The sequence below is a fragment of the Notamacropus eugenii genome, chromosome 1 (assembly GCF_028372415.1).
Source record: "Notamacropus eugenii isolate mMacEug1 chromosome 1, mMacEug1.pri_v2, whole genome shotgun sequence".
NCBI lineage: Eukaryota > Metazoa > Chordata > Mammalia > Diprotodontia > Macropodidae > Notamacropus > Notamacropus eugenii.
In genome coordinates this window covers 93,326,288-93,344,719 of record NC_092872.1, presented here as the reverse complement: position 1 = coordinate 93,344,719, position 18,432 = coordinate 93,326,288, and positions in this window count along the sequence as shown.

Sequence of the window (18,432 nt, the reverse complement as noted above, 5' to 3'; positions counted from 1 at the left end):
GGGAACAGTATAAAGGCCAGTCTAGCTGGAGCAGAAGATTCACATTGTTAGACAGGAAGGAATGAGGTTGAATAAATAAATACAACTGTAGAAAAATAATATCTTAAAGCAGTTCTATAACCACTGTGGTTTCTCAATTCAGTTTAGCATCAATCTTTTAAATCTTTAAAATCAATCTTTAACCTCAAACCCGAGCTGTTGCTAGTCTAATTATTTCCTCTCTGGGAATTATGAGAATAAATATGATGATAATTATTTGAAGGAGCTTTTTAAGCTTTCTGGAGTTATGTCAATTCAGGGTGGCAATTATCTTTGGTAAAGCTACACTGGGGGGCGGGGCAGAGCTTGGAGGGGGTATTTATTTGGTTCTAGTCAGGAGAGAGGTCTTCCCTGAATTTCTCCAGCTGGTGCTTTCTCATTTGCCTTCCAGTAAGGGCTGAAAGTCTGAGAGGTAAGTAATGAGGGCAGTTGTGTGAATTGCACCAGTAGAAGTGAGAAAGTAGAATAGGAACGGATGTAATTCTTCTTCACCCCCAGTGATGAAGAAGTCTCCTCTTCCACTGAGTAAATCTAGGCCTACTCATTCATTGTTAGAACACTACACCAGAAAGAACACCAGATTTGGTGTCAGAAAGTTCAAATTCTGTCACCGCTACTTATTACTTGTGTGACCTCGGGCAAATTTACTGATTATTCAAAGCTAGGAAGGATAGCTCGTACATTCCACAAGAGAGTCGAGATGGAAAAAAGACTTTGACAGGTTAGAACACTGGTCCAAGCTAAATGAGATGAAATTAAATCAGGCTAATTGTCTAGTCTCAAAATATCAACTTCATGAAAGGCAGTGGGGTATACTGTAATGCATGCTGGATTTGGAGACATGGAATCCTAGAAGAGGTCTTGGAAACCATCTAATCCAATGCTTTTATTTAACAAATGAGAAAACTGAGGCTCTGGATAAATTAACTGACTTGCCTAAGGTCACTCAGTCAGGATCAGAGGTAGGATTTGAATCTAAATCAATTCTCAGACTCTAAAGCCAGTGTTCTTTGAGGAAAGTAGGTGGTGAGGTCTATAGAGCCCTGGACATGGACTCAGGAAATCCTAAATTCACCTCTAACCTCATCACTTACTAGCTGTGTGACCCTGTTTGCCTCAACTTCAGTTTCCTCATCTGTAAAATGGGGATAATATCTGCTTCACAGAGTTGTTGTGAGGATTAAATGAGATAACATTTGTCTTTCTAAAAGGTGCTTCGCCTAGTGCCTGGCACATAGTTGTTACTCATCTTTTATTTTTAAGAGAACCAATGACATCACAAGTGATGTCTTGACTTACATGTGAATTGGATTTAAGTGAGGCAGAGTTACACAGTCATCAGTCTCACTCTTTCGGAGTTAATCAAAATCCAGTGACAAAATAAAAGTCAAGAAGACTGACAATGGCCCAGGAAACAGTGGATAACCTTGGCATTGTCAATATCTTACCAGGTTCTAAGCACTCTGTGAAATCTGTTTCAGTCACCTCCATAGCCATTGGAACAAATTGTTCTCATCCACCCATTCCACCAGGAAAGTCTTCACATCTTGGTGTGGACACCCTGCCTAACTCACTGTTGTGTTTGAGACCTGTCAGTAACTCTCAACCTGAAGTAGCCTAGCAGCTGAGAGAGTTTTACTAGAGTGTGGCCACTGCACATGCCGTATTTTCTTAGCTTATTTGACATGTCAGTTATCATCTCTGAGTCTCGGTTTCCCCTGTATAATTAAGGGATTGAATCAGATGACTTCTATGATAGGTTAAGTTCAGACCCAGGCACACTATAAGAAGAGTACAGATCCCATGTACATTTCAAAGGGGAAGTCCTCAAGCTATGGCATAGATAAATGCCAAGCTTCATTTCAACTAGGGAATACTCCTGGATGGAAGACTGCCACACTGACAGCTTTAAGCATACCAGAGAGCTTTGCTCTGGCCATCCTAATAAAGCATTCAAAATATTCTTAGTAGATAGCTCTCTGGGAGGGATTAAGGGCTGGGATATGGGGGAAGAGTAGAGAATTTAGGTGATACAGAAATGAAAAATCTCAATAAAATTGTTTTAATATAAGTAAAAATAAAGGGACCCAACATTAGGATGGTAGATTTGCCCCAGCTGATAAATGGTCAAAGGATATGAACAGGCAATTTTCAGAGGAAGAAATTAAAGATATCTATAATCATATGAAAAATGCTTTAAATCACTTTGATTACAGAGATGCAAATCAAAACAACTCTGAGGTACCACATCACACCTATAAGACTGGCAAGCATGACAGAACAGGAAAATGATAAATGTTGGAGAGGATGTGGGAGAGTAGGAACACTAATTCATTGTTGATGGTACTGTGAGCTGATCCAACCATTCTGGAGAGCAGTTTGGAACTATGACCAAAGGGCTAGAAAAATGTGCATACCCTTTGACCCAGCAATATCACTACTAGGACTATATCCCCAAGAGATCATAAAAATGGGAAAGGGTCCCACATGTACAAAAATATTTATAGCAGGATAGTAGATTTGCATCTAGGTCTCCTGAAACCTGGAAGTTTCTTCACCTAAACTCCTATGTTGACAACCTTTTTGAACAAGTCTCTGAGTAACCAGAAAGAAGATATTGGAACAATAGATCATCACCAAGATTGTCAGGGTGTTTCCTTGATCTGCATGTGAAAACTGTATCCTTGCAAGCTAAGTAACTCATGTTTTAATATGTACAGGCAGCTAGGTGGTACAGTGAATAGATCTCTGGGTCTAGAGTCAGGAAGACCTGAACTCAAAGACATTTCAGACCCTTGGCAAGTCATTTCATCTCCATCTGTCTCAGTTTCCTCAACCATAAAGTGGGTGTCATCATAGCAACTACCTCTTAAAGTTTTCGTGAGGATCACATGAATAACAGTTGTAGAGCTTAGCACAGTGCCTGATACATAGTAGGCACTTAATAAGTGCTTTTTTTTCTTCTCTTATATCCCTGGTTTTTTCCAGGTCCATCATTTATTTCACTTCAATACCTGGGCTTGGGACAGCAATCTCAAAATATAACTTTTAAGGTAACTTCCAGTAATCAGTGATCCTATAAATGTAAGTACAAGATGGAAGAGATACAACCAGACATCAGGTAATTTAGTGAACAGTGATCCCAGAATCAACAATATGATGTGGCAGTCAAGAGAGCCAATGCAATCTTAAACTATGTTAAGATATAGCATCCACCATTAAAGCTATCTAAAAATGGAATAGGGCAGCTAGAAGACATCTTAATGCATAGACTGCTGGGTCTGGAGTCAGGAAGACTCATCTCCCTGAGTTCAAATCTGGTCTCAGATACTTCCTAGCTATGTGACCCTGAGCAAGTCATTTAACCCTGTTTGCCTCAGTTTCTCATCTGTAAAATGAGTTGGAGAAGGAAAAGGTGAACAACTCGAGTATCTTTGCCAAGAAAACCTCAAGGAAAAGGTGAACAACTCGAGTATCTTTGCCAAGAAAACCTCAAATGGAGTCATGAAGAGTTGGAGAAAATTGAACAGCAATGAAAGTGGAATAATCTGCCTCCCATACAGAAGATTTCTCTATATTGAACATCTTAAACAAGGACTGAGTTGCCACTTATTGTATACGTATTTATTACAAGAGATACTTTTTTTCAGGTATGGGTCACTGTAGTTCATTATAGCTCTGGCATCCTGCCATTCTATAAAATCACTTTGAACCTCAGTTTCTCCACCTATAAAATAAAGAAGTTAAATTAGTTGACCTCTTCCAGATCTAATATACTATATGTACCATAAGAATACTTCTAAGATGACAATGATGACAATAACCCGCATTTATATGGCACTTTAAGGTTTGAAAAACATTTTACATGCATTATTTCATTTGATCCTTCAATAGCATCACAAAGAAAGGTGCAATCATTACTCCATTTTACAGAAGATATGACTGGGAGAGAGAATAAAATACTTGCCCAGGGTTATGTGACGACATAACATGGCACAAGCATCCCTGGCAAAGCAGGGACTGTGATTCCTATCTCAAGGATCTTTATGCTAAACTCAAAGAGATTTTTCTTCTAAGGGCCAGTAAATAAAAGCACTGTTGTTATATGCCCAAATTCCTTGTCTAATTCCTGAATACTCAGTGTATTGTTGACTAAAACAGTCAGCCGATTAGTCAATATCTATTAAGCACCTACTATGTGCCAGGCACTGCACTAAGTAACCAAAAGATCATCACTGCCCTCAAGGAGTTTACAATCTAAGGGACCATCAGCAGCCCTATTATGTATAAGACACTGTGCAAAGCATGGGTTGGGGATATGAAGAAAGACAAAATAACACGAGCAATAATAATAATGATTCTGAGAGGAGAGAATATGAGTGAGTCCAGGTCAGCTGGTGTATTGGTAAAGCAATTATCCTGACAGGTAAGGCTGGACTTCTGCACAGGCAGCATGGGTAGCGGATGTGATTTCAGGGGTACTGAGAGGATACTCTCCCTCTATCCATCCAGAGTCTGAAACTATTCTCTTAGGGAAAAAAACAAAAACTTTTCAATCCTCACAGAGTGATGACTTAAAATGCAAATATCCACAGGAAAGTCAACGCGTGACTTAGAGCAACTTGTAGTCACAGTGTAGAAGGCAAACTTTGCTTCTCTCTCCTGGCTGAGAATGGTGATAGTGGTAGGAGGCTTTCTAAGAGCCTGAGTCAGTTGGTCCAGAGACAACTTGGTCATCATGACTGCTACTACTATAGCTAAAGTTTATATGGCACTTTAAAGTTTGCAAAGCACTTTACATCTACCATCTCATTTCATCTTCACAGTAATCCTATGAGAAAGATGTTATAATTAATCTTCATTTTACAGAGGAGGAAACCAAGGTTTGGGCAAGTTAAGCTGACTTCCCTGGATCCCACAGCAAGTAAGTGTTTTAAAGCAGGAGGAAGTCAGGTCTTCCTGCGTCCAAATCCCACATTTTACCCTTGGCATTATCCAGGCTCTCTCACTAAGATTGCTAAAAACCACACTGGACCTAGAACAACCGTAGCAGGTTGAATTTACAGGAAGGATGAAAACATCGTCCATGTCATTGCTGCTTCTAACAGGAAGACTCTCTGGTACTCTTTCAGACATAGCTCTGATCATCTGAGCATCATGAAAAGGCCATGAGATACCAAACAGCATCAAAAACCTTATTTGGGACAGAACCTTTTCTTAATTAACTTTCAACTGTCAAAGTTCTTGCTTTCCAATTAACTCCCTTAGGCCATTTCTTTTCTGAATAGGAATCAACAGCCTCTTCTTATCAGTCCTTTTCACATTTCCTGTCTGATGGCATATTTTAATTCCACAAAGATTGTGTTATTAAAGTTTTGTGTGAGGCTCTGATTGCCATCGTTGGAGCTGAAGATGCAATCAGGAGGAGAATTGATGCCTTATAATTCAATGAATAGATGAATATGCTTCTGTGGTAATTCTTTTAGTAATTACTTGTGTAAACTGTGTGTTTCTGTAATCGAAACTCTGCCAAGGGGGGTAATTTATCAAAATCCATCATTTATTAAAGCATTTCCATCTTGTTTCTTTCAGTTTCTCTACTTGCCCTCCATAGTGTCTTGATTTCCCCCACCTTAAGTCAATCCAAACTACTTTGGTTTTGGGGAAAACACACGTATACACTCTACTATTTTTTTTAAAAAGCCGATGCACTTAAGTGGAAATGTAAAACTCCACTTTCAAAAAGACACAACTGTTATTGCAGTTTACAATATGCATTTTCTGCCAGACTCTCAGATGTTATTTTTAAAATGGTCTTGCAAAGATTGTCTGTGCCAGTTTTCCAGATAATAACACCACTTGTCTTTTGAGGTCACTAAGTAGCCTGTAGGTTGACCCCACTCATCTAACAACAACACTATAAGGGAGAGAGAGATAAAGATGTGTACATTGCAAATGGGAGAAATTGAGTCACACAGTCATCAAAAGTTGAGAAGGGTAGGATCTGAGACAGGGCCATTTTCTTGTACAAACATGATCGCCATTAGAATATGTTTGGAGGGATATCTGTAAAAAGCCCAAATAGTTTCTCCCTTCAGTTTGACACTTGGTGCCTGTACTCCGCCTGCTAAAGTCACTCCCTCAGATCAAGGTATTAAAGATGAAGGATTTACCGTTAGCGGATACCAACACATTCACTAGAATTCTCAGTTTGGTTGATTGAGTAGTGAACAATGGAAAAAAAGTAGAAAAGCCATGGGAAATTATTTGGTCTTTGCCTATGTGCCCTTAGCACCCCATAGTACATGTTCTCTTGCAAGACTGCCTCCAGGAGCTGAGTCTCCTCCCCCAGTGTCACTGGACAGAAGAGGCAGCATGCCATCTATACATGGCAATGCATGTAGCCAGTAAGCCATTCATATGACTTGAACATTTTAAGCCCCTTGATGACCTGAGAGGTTTATCAGGGAAGCCAGGGCTAATCAAGCCCCATGGGCAGTTTTGTCTTCTTTTCAGTAAAACCTCCTTTTGCTGTAGGCAGGAAAAAAAAGTGATGTATCAGAGAGACTCTGGACCTATTGCAATGGATACCATCAGATTATGCTACTCGTCATTCTCTGAATGTATCAAGTACTTTTCTACACTGGTGCCTTTACTTATAATGACTGTATATGTAGAATATATCTCTCCCTGCCCCCAATTCCCCGTTTACATCTATCATATTCCTACCTAACCCAATCTTTTGAGCACCAGTCTAGATGCTATCTCCCTTATGAAATATTCTCTGAGCCCTGAACCAGATGCAATTTCTTCTTCCCAGAATCCCCAGAACCCTTTGAGCTTCTTTTGTAACACTTAATCACACTTGGCCATTGTATTACAGTGTGACAGGTCATGCGTGGTTGAGACTAGATGCAGTCAGTGCTAAGAAGCACCCTTGGTGATGATCATATCACCTTGGCAGTTTTCTTTACTGTCTTTCTTCTGTGTGACCTAAAGACAAGGTTTTTACATGACTTGTAGATAGATAGCCTAAAAATACAAATAAACATTAACAGTGATACTGGGTTATACAATATTGCAACGGGGTTGGTTGCTGTTTTCCACTCTGTCCTTCCTCCCAGCCAGTCTTAGGAACTGGAAGGGAAATAGATTTGAAGTCAGAAGACCTATGTTCAAATCATGGTTAGGGTCAATGATATCTGTGTGGCTGGAAGTAAGTGACCTCATCTCTTTGTTTCATTTTCTACCTCTATAAAATTAACAAGTTAGACAAAATGATCTCTGAAGTCATTTCTGTCTCTAAAATCTAGGATCCTTTTGAATTGAATTGAATACTATAATGTGAATTAATTTATCAGGTTCCTTTCAGAGAGCAGGTTTGGAAGAAAAGGGGAGAAAAGATCTGAAGGATGGGGAGACACCTAGAGGGGCAAATCAGACCAACTGAGAGTACAATTTTGCCAGTGTCCAGACTGACTTTGTCCTCACTATTATCCAGCCTTCTGGTCCCTTCATAATCTTAACCTCAACTAGCACTCAACAGAGGAAAGTATTGGACAATGGAATTTGAGAAGAGCTTGAGAGTTGGTCCGCCCTTTCTACAGGTATTTGCACCTTAAAATAGGATGCTTAGAGACTGACTGGACTAAATAGACAATATAATTTTGGACACTGTGAGGCAGCTTAGCTCAGTGGATAGAGTACTGGACTTGGAGTCAGGGAAACCTAAATTCAAATTTTGGAGTCACACATCCTCAGTCAGAAGTGTGTGATCCTGAGCAAGTCACTTAACCTCTGACTGCCTCAAAATCTCAAAACCATCTGTCAGATGGAGATAAAAATGACACCTACCTCCCAAGGTTGGGAATCAAATGAGGTAATATTTGCTAAGTACATTGCAAACATCAAAGCCTAGCCTTTAATCACTGAACGTGTGTTGCCTCAGACAAACTGAGACCTGGAAAGACCTTAGCTTATGAAGGCTAGGGTCTCCCACTCCATCTTGGGCCATTACCAGTCATCCTGACCTATGTCTTGCCACTGGACTCTGATGGCTCTGGAGGAGACAGTGAGGCGGATGACTCTGACCATCCCTGCCTCACTGAAATCCAATTCACTTGCAAATCATAGTATCACCTTCCCGATATCATTGGTCCTCTTTGAGAATGAAGGGTAAATAATAATAAATACACACTATTGCTGTCAGTATTACAAGAACCTCAGAAATCACAGCATAAAGGTGAATACTGCTCATTTGAATTATATATAAGGCCAATTCCTGACTTCTGCTCCAAGTGGTGTTTCAGACATGTTGACTTAGGGACTAAACAGAAAGGTATTCCAGGCAGTTTTTACAACTGTCCTGTGGTGGAAAGAATACTAGATTTGAGGTCAGAAAATCTGTGTTTATTATTTGTATGGGACATAAATTTTCAATTCTTCCGAACCTCCATTTCTCTTTGTGTGAGGTGGAGATGATAATAATGCTTGCCCTAGCATATGACAATCAAACCAGTTCATGTAGCTGGTTTTGTTTTGTTTTTGTAAACAGCAAAGTCCCATGTAAATGGAAGGGATTACTAACCAGTCAGGCTAGTAAGAATTTGCATTGTTCTTTCAGGGATTGGAGGCCAATCCATCAAGGAGGAACCAGTCTCACCTACAGTGGCTGTTTCTGTTTCATCTACTTCATCCAATACCCTTCAGCCAAAAACACATTAGTGGCTTTTTTTTGCTCTTATCCCTATGCCTTGGCACTCGATCCACTTCAGTCTAAGAAGGTATTGAAGACTGAGCTGGCTAATAAAATGAAAGCAACAGTCCCTAATGAATTAATTGCCATCAACAATTGTATGGTTTCTAGCCAAGCCCTTCCAAAAGAATGTCTATGTGCTTTGGCATCTTCGGGAGGCAGAAGTAATGAATGACTCAAACCAATGGCCACAAATCTTATTTTATTTCCCTAAGTGCCATAATTCCCCTTCCAGTGTTTACTGCCTCTAAGGCCTACTGTCACTTTCAGTTTGTGGGAAAGGAAAAATGTCATTGGATGAGTCAAATACCTACTGTTGCTATGGTGTCCTTGCCATTACAGAAGCCTGTGGAGATCTCAGAAGACTGTTATGCTGGGCAGAGGTAGAGAGAGGCAGAGGTAGGCTCTGAGATGCTGGTATCTCCCAAGAAATGGTTCAGAATAGATTAGTTTTGCTGATTAGAATAAGGTCACAGGGTTAGCTTTACTCTCCTTCATGGGCATAGTCAAGTATTGTTGACTGATCCTGCTGTATCATAAATGTATCTATTGGTTAGAAAGGGAATTGAATGAGAGAGTGTGGATAACTGTGAAGGAACTGTTCCCTAGTAGTGGAATAAAAAATCAGGTAACTTGTAAAGGAGACATTAGAAAAGGAATAGGTTAATTAAGAATGTTGGACCTAGATCGTAGACAGTGGAAAGAACACTGAACTTGGATTCACACTTATATCCTGTGTGACCTTGAACAAGCTACTAGGAGGAAGGGGAAGAAGGGAAGAAAATAAGCATTTATTAATCACCTACTACGTGCCAGGCACTATGCTAAGCACTTTGCAAATATTCTCTCATCCAATCTTCATCATAACTCTCTGGGATAGATGCTATTATTCTCCCCATTTTATAGTTCAGAAAATTGAGGCAGATGGAAGTTAAATGGCTTGCCCAGGGTCGTACAGGTAGTAAGCATCAGAGGACAGGGCCAGGGCTAATTATCCACTAATCTAACTAGCTGATTAACTTTTCTGAGACTCAGTTTTCTCATCTGTAAAATGAAAGCATTAGATTATTTGCACTTTAAGGTTCCCTTCCATAATAAAGATCCTGAGATCCTAAAAGCAGAAAGTCCCTTAGAGATCATCTAGCCCAAACTTGTTTTATGGATTGGAAAGTGAACCCCAGAAAACTTTAAGTGTCTCATCTAACATCCCACAGGTTGTATAGAGCAGGATTGGCCATTGAACCCAGGCCCCCGACTCCAAATATAGAGCTTTTCTTTGGACATGAATTACAGTGTATTTTAAACTAGGTTTTTATTTAAACCCTCACAGTGAATGATGCCAGCAAGTCCAGGGTTCAGCCTTGGAAGATGCATTTCAGGGTTTTACAGGAAGAAGACAACAGCTCTACTTTAGATAAATACCTCTAAACTCTTACTAATGTGGATCTAAATGTAGGCTGTAGCTGGGTCCTCCAGACCCAGAACTGTAACTACAAATATTTTTACTTGGGTCAAGTGGGGAAGATGTTCAACTTAGGTGCAGTTCAGGGGATAGGAAATATATTGTTAGTAACCTCAGGTTTATACACTGCTGAAAGTGTGGATATGTCATCATTGCTTGGGGTGGAGCTGGGCAAGAGAAGAATCCCCCTCTATTATTATTCAGTACTTTCAGTCCTGTCCAATTCTTCATGACCCCATTTGAGGTTTCTTGGCAAAGATACTGGAGTGGTTTTCCATTTCCTTCTCCAGCTCAATTTGACAGATGAGGAAATTGAGGCAAACAGGATTAAGTGATTTGGTGCTATCAGAAGCCTCTAAATGTCTCATCCTAGGGGAAAACCTAGCGTTCCTGCCCTAGTTATGGCTTTGCCCAGGTCTTGCTGCCTTGCTCCCAAGAAAACCTGAGAGGGATTTCCGGTTCCAGGAACCAAGATGGCAGAGTGATCAGTAGTTGCTATCTCCCTCCCCTTGTTGACCTTGACAAGCCCAGAAAATATCTCCCTGGGCAAAACCCTGAAACAGTGGGAGAAGCAGAAGGGGTAAACAGTCTCTTAGACTGTGAGGCTAGGAAAATCGCTAAAAAGGATCCCTCTTGCTGTAGTTGAAGGTGACCAGTGCAAGATCAGAGCTGTCCCAGATAGCCCCACCTCAGCAAACTGGGAGAAGATCCTGAACCCCAGGGATGTGAAGCCAGCAACTGCCAACACCAGGAACCCAGGTATGCCTCAGCGCCCCAGTGGAATCAAGAAGACTCTAGCACAGAAAGTTGATTTTGCCTATGCTCTACCTCAGCAGAGGAGCCTCCAGTGTCCAGACTTCCCCTCCCCAACACTTAACAAACTATCTCCATGACAACTGTAAAGAAACCCAAAAAGACCTAACTGGACTCTGCTTTCAAACACCAGTCAGCTCAGCACCAGGTAAGCTGCAGCATTTAATTTCTAGCTGAAAGAACCAGAGGCCACAACACACAAAGCCTCAAGTTTTAGGCACAAGAAGTGTGGGACAGAGCTCCCTGTGCAGACATCTACCTTAAAAGTCAGGAAAAGGGTTGTTATCATGAGTAAAAAGCAAAGCAGAAAAGAAAATATAATAGAATCTTTCTATGGGCCAAGGACCAAAACACAAATACCAAAGAGGTCAGGATTGAGACTGTACTCTCATCTGAAACTTCAGAAGGGAATATGAACTGGTCAAAAGCACAAAGAATTTTCTTGGAAGAGCTCTGGAATGATTTAAAAACCCAATTTGGAGAAATAGAAGAAAAACTGGTCAATTATTTTAAAAATATGAAAAAAGAATTCACTGAAGAGAACAGCTCCTTAAAAAGGAAAATTGGACAAATGGAAAAGGAACTACAAAACCTAACTGGTGAAAATAACTCCTTAAAAGGAAAAATTAGACAAATGGAAAAGGAGATGCAAAAGTTAACTGAAGAAAACAATCTGATAAAAAATAGAATCAGGCAAGTAGAAGCTAATGAATCTATGAGACATCAAGAATCAGTCAAACACAATCTAAAGAATGAAAAGATAGAAGAAAATGAAAAGTATCTAATTGGAAAAAACAACTGACCTGGAAAATAGAACCAGGAGAGAAAAAAATCTAAGGATTATTGGTCTACCAGAAAGCCATGATGAAAAAAAGAGCCTAGACAATATTATCCAAGAAATCATCAAGGAAAATTGCCCAGAAGTGCTAGATCCAGAGAGCAAAATAGTCATTGAAAGAATCCACCATTCACCTCTTGAAAGGGACTTCAAACTAAAAACACCAAGGAATGTCATTGTCAAATTCCAGAACTATGAAGAGAAGGAGAAAATATTGCAGGCAGCCATAAAGAAACAATTCAAATATCAAGGAGCTACAGTCAGGATCACACAAGACCTTGAAGCTTCTACATTAAAAGATAGAAGGAATTGGATTGCAATATTACGTAAGGCAAAGGAGCTAGGACTACAACCAAGGATTAATTACACAGCAAAGTTGAGCATAATATTTCAGGCAAGGGGATGGACATTCAATGAAACAAGGGATTTCCAGACCCTCCTGATGAAAAGGCCAGAACTCAACAGAAAATTTGATCTTCAAATGCAGGTCTCAAGAGAGGAATAAAAAGGTAAACGGGGAAAAAAACTTGTTACTCAATATGGGCAAACTGTTTACATACCTATAAGGGAAGACGCTACATGTTAATCTTGAGAATTGTATATTTATTATGAAATATAAAAGGGATATCCATAGATAGAGGATGTGGGTATAAATTAAATGATGGGATGATAACAAATGTGATTCAAGGGTGTAAAGGGATAGTAATGGGAGATGTGAAAAGGAGGAGGCTCAAAAAAATAAATTCCATCACAGAAAGAGGCATAAAAATATATTACAGAAGAGGGAAAGAGATGAGCATTATTTGAGAGGTACTCTCATCTGACTGGATTCAAGGAGGGTACAACAAACTCAGTTAAGTTTAGAAATACAATAGCTCTATAGGCAGTAGGAGAAGAAGGGGGAAAGAAAAGGGAGGGGAAGTTAAAAGGGAGGGAGGAAGTAGTAAGGGAAAAGGGGATTAAACGTGGGAGGGCTGAAAGAAGGGAGGGAAGACTGAGGGAGGCAGTGGTCATAAATTAAAACTCTGTTGGGGAGGGAAAGGGAGAAGGGAGAACTAAAAGCACAGACAAGAGGAAAGAGGATGTAGGGAAAGACACAAATAGTAATCAAAACTGTGAATGTGAATGGAATGAACTCTCCCATAAAATGGCGATGGATAGCAGAATGGATTAAAAACCATAATCCAATAATATGTTGTTTACAAGAAACACATTTGAAAAGGGGAGATACACACAAGGCAAAAGATAAAAGGTTAAAGGAGAATATATTGTGCTTCAGCTGATATAAAAAAGGCAGGGCTAACAATCCTAATCTCAGACAAAGCAAAAGCAGAAATAGATCTAATCAAAAGAAGAAAGGAAGGAAACAATATCCCACTAAAAGGCACCATAGACCTTAGAGGATAAGTTAAGGGAATTACAGGAAGAAATAGCAAAACTATACTAGTGGGGGATCTCAGCCTCCTCCTCTCTGGACTTGATAAATCTAACCTCAAAATAAACAAAAAAGAAGTTAAGGAGGTAAATAGAACTCTGGATAAGGTAGATATGATAGATCTCTGGAGAAAACTGAACGGGGATAGAAAGGAATACACCTTTTTCTCAGTGGTACATGGCACATATACAAAAATTGACCATGTACTAGGCCATAAAAGCCTCACAATTAAGTGCAGAAAGACAGAGATAGTCAATGCATCCTTCTCAGATCATGATGCAATAAAACTTATATGTAATCAAAGGCCATAGAAGCATAAACTAAAAATTAATTGGAAACTAAATTAATTCTAAAGAAGGAGTGGGTTAAACAACAAATTATAGAAACAATTCACAACTTCATTCTAGAGAATAACAATAATGAGACAACCTACCAAATTTTATGGGATTCTGCAAAAGTAGTTCTCAGGGGAAGTTTTATAACTTTGAGTGCCTACATAAATAACATAGAGAAAGAGGAGATCAATAAATTAGGCATGCAGCTGAAAAAGCTCAAAAAAGAACAAATTGAAAATCCTCAAGTAAATACCAGATTAGAAATACTGAAAACCAAAGAAGAGATTAATAAAATTGAAAATAAGAAAACTATTGAACTAATAAATGAAACTAAGAGTTGGTTTTATGAAAAAACCAATAAAATTGATAAACCTTTGGTCAATTTGATTAAAAAAAGAAAGAAGAAAACCAAATTACCAATATCAAAAATGAAGAGTGAACTCACCTATAATGAGGAGGAAATTAAAACAATATTAAGAAATTACTTTGCTCAACTATATGCCCATAAATTCGACAATCTAAATAAGATGGGTGATTATTTTAAAAGATACAAATTTCTCAGACTAACAGAAGAGGAAGTTGAACACTTAAATAACCCCATCTCAGAAAAAGAAATTGAACAAGGCATCAATGAACTCCCTAGGAAAAAATCTCCAGGGTCAGGCAAATTCACAAGTGAATTCTATCAAGCATTTAAAGAACAATTAATTTCAATACTGTATAGACTATTTTGGGAAAATTGAAGAAGACGGAGTTCCCCCAAATTCTTTTTATGATACATATATGGTTTTGTTACCTAAACCAGGAAGAGCCAAAACAGAGGAAGAAAATTATAGACCAATTACTCTAATGAATATAGGTGCAAAAATTTTAAATAAGATTTTACCAAAAAGAATACAGCAAATAATCCCAAAAATAATACATCATGATCAGGTAAGATTTATACCAGGAATACAGGGATGGATCAATATTAGGAAACTATTAACATTATTGATCATATCAACAACAAAACTAACAGAAACTACATTATTTCAATAGATGCAGAAAAAGCTTCTGACAAAATACGACACCCATTCCTACTGAAAACACTGGAAAACACAGAAATAAATGGAACTTTGCATAAAATAATAAGCAGTGTCTACCTAAAACCTTCAGCAAGCATTATATGCAATGGGGATAAGCTAGGTGCATTTCCAATACAATCAGGAGTGAAACATTATTATTCAATATGGTACTAGAAATGTTAGCTGTAGCAATTAGAGAAGATAAAGAAATTGAAGGAATAAGAATAGGCAAAGAAGAAAACGAAGTTATCACTTTTTGCAGATGATATGATGATATATTTAGAGAATCCCAGAGAATCAAGTAAAAAACTACTTGAAATAATAAACAACTATGGAAAAGTTGAAGGTTACAAAATAAAGCCACAGGAATCTTCTGCATATATATATATATATATATATATATATATATATATATATATATATATATATATATATATATATATATATATATGCATATATATATATAAAACTAACAAAGCCCAAGAGCAAGAGATAGAAAGAGAAATACCATTTAAAGTTGGAGTAGACACTATAAAATATTTGGGAGTCTACGTGCCAAAACAAACCCAGGGACTATATGAACACAATTACAAAGCACTTTTCACACAAATAAAGTCAGATCTAGCTAAGTGGAGAAACATCAGTTGCTCTTGGGTGGGCCAAGCCAATATAATACAACTGACAATTTTACCTAATTTAATTTACTTATTCAGTGCCATACCAATCAAACTATCAGATAATTATTTTGTAGAGCCAGAAAAAAATAATATCAAAATTCATCTGGAAGAACAAAAGGTCCAGAATATCAAGGGAAGTAATGAAAAGAAATGCTAGGGAAGGTGGCCTAGCTCTACCAGATTTCAAACTGTATTATAAAGCAGCAATCATTAAAACCACTTGGTACTGGCTAAGAAACAGAAGGCTAGACCAGTAGAAAAGTTTGGTACCCAAGACACAGTAGTCAATGAATATAGCAATCTACTGTTTGATAAACCCAAGGACCCCAGCTTCTGGGATAAGAACTCACTGTTTGACAAAAATTGCTTGGAAAACTGGATTACAGTGTGGCAGAACCTGGGCATAGACCAATACCTGACACCATGCACAAGAATAAAGTTCAAATGGGTACATGATCTAGGTGTAAAAAATACTATAAAAAAATTAGTGGAGCAAGGAATAGTGTATTTATCAGATTTATGGAGAAGGAAAGAATTTTTGACTAAACAAGAGACAGAAAACATTATGAAGTGCAAAATGGATAATTTTGATTACATTGAATTAAAAAGTTTTTGCACAACCAAACCCAATGCAACCAACATTAGGAGGGAAACAGAAAACTGGGAAAGAATTTTGGCAACTAGTGTCTGTGATAAAGGCCTCATTTCTAAAATATATAAAGAACTGAGTCAAATGTACAAAACGAAGTCATTCCTCAACTGATAAATGGTCAAAGGATATGAACAGCCAGTTTTCAGAGGAAGAAATCAAAGCTATGTATAGTAATAAGAAAAAATGCTCTAAATTGCTATGGTATCAGCATAGTACACTTAGAGGAACAAGTCTTATGCCTGACCAGCAGGCTGCTCGTCCTCCTGTGGAGCTCACGAGTAAAAGAATGAAGCAGGAGAGAGGGTCATAAAGCAACTCCCATTTATTCAAGCAAGCACTCTGATTATATAGTCTCTGCCAGCCAGCCCAGTGAACCATGGTAACACACACAAACAAACCTGAAACTATACTAATGAACATAAGCTGGAACTACAGTAATAAACACAAACCAGGGGTGAGGCCGTCCCTTCCAGCGCCATCTTGTTCACCCTTCCCTGCTCCGGACTCAGTTTACCTGATGTCTGTCAGTGTGGCGTCCCAGATGATGTGGCGGTCAGTGCCCCTTACACTAAATAATTTTTGATTAGAGAGATGCAAATCAAAATCTGAGGTACCACATAACACCTGTCAGATTGGCTACCATGACAAAACAGGAAGACGATAAATGTTGGAGAAGATGTGGGAGAGCTGGAACACTAATTCACTGTTGGTGGAGCTGTGAGCTGATGCAGACATTCTGGAGAGCAATTTGGAACTACGCTCAAAGGGCTACAAAAATGTGCATACCCTTTGATCCAGCAACACCACTTCTAGGACTGTGTCCTTAAGAGACCATAAAATTGGGAAAGGGTCCCACATGTGCAAAAATATTTGTAGCAGCACTCTTTGTGGTGGCCAAAAACTGGAAATCAAGGGGATGCCCATCAATTGGGGAATGGCTGAATAAATTGTGGTATATGAATGTAATGGAATACTATTGTGCTGTAAGAAATAATGAACAGGAAGACTTCAGAGGCGCCTGGAAAGACTTCTATGAACTGATGCTGAGAAAAGGAGCAGAACCAGGAGAACTTTATACACAGCAACAACCACAGTGTGCAAGGATTTTTTCTGATAGACTTAGAACTTCATTGTAATGCAAGGATTTAAAAAATTCCCAATGGTCTTTTAAGGCAAAATTCCTTCCACATCCAGAGAAAAAGCTATGAAATTCAATCGCAGAATGTAGCACATCATCTTCTTTTGTATTATGTTTTGGTATGTTTTATGATTTCTCCCATTCATTTTAACTCTTCTGTGCCACATGACTAAGGTGAAAACATATTTAATAGGAATGTATGTGCAGAATCTATATAAAATTGTATGTCGACTCAGGGAGGGAGGGGGAAGGGAGAGAAGAAGGAGAGGGAGTGGGGGTAAAAAAGTCAAAGTTTTATGGAAGTGGTTGTAGAACACCGAAAACAAATAAAATAATAATAATAGTATTAAAACCTAAGAGATTACAGTAGATAGAATGCTATACATGGAGACAGAAAGACCTCACTCATTCTCTGTGTGTCCCTCAGTTTTTTTATCGATAAAATGAGGAAAATGGACTCCCAGATTCCTTTCACCTCTAAGTTTATGATCTTAATATCCTACCATAAAGTTTTCCAAGAAAAAATCAAAAGAACAAGAGACCATCAAGTCTGGAAACTGTCTTGAGAGTTTGCTGTTAGTCTCCATTAACCTGAAGCCAAGGTCCTGAAATGTATTCAGAGCTGCTAGAAGTATCTCTGGTCAGAACCATACCTTCAAAGGTCTGTCTATTCATGCTTTTAGGCCTCCATTTAGGACTCCATGCTTTTTTCTTCCATAGGAGGGCACACTTCAAAGAGGCCATACCATGCTATATAACTATTCCCCCACTCCCATTCCTGTTTGGGAGATTTGGTCACTCTACCAAATCATTGGGTGGGTGATTTCAACGCAGGAAGAAATATAACAGTAATAATAGACAATAATACAATAGACAATAATCACGATAAAGATCCCCAGCATGATTCACTGGCAGTCCTCTTTTTCAAGTTCTGGAGGCAGGGATTGTCCAATAGACTAGAAGCTTCTTTTTGGAATATAAGTTCCTTGAGGGCAGGGACTAATTTTTTTATCTTTGTATACTCAGTGTTTATTGTTGTTGAGTTGTTTTTCAATCATGTCCAACCCTTTGTGACCCCATTTGGGTTTTTCTTGACAGAGATACTGTAATGATTTGCCATTTCCTTTTCCAGTGGATCCAGTGGATTCACTTTTGTCAGGTAATCAAAGGTCAAGTGACTTGCCCAGGGTCACCCAGCTAGAAAGTGTCTGGGACTGAATTTGA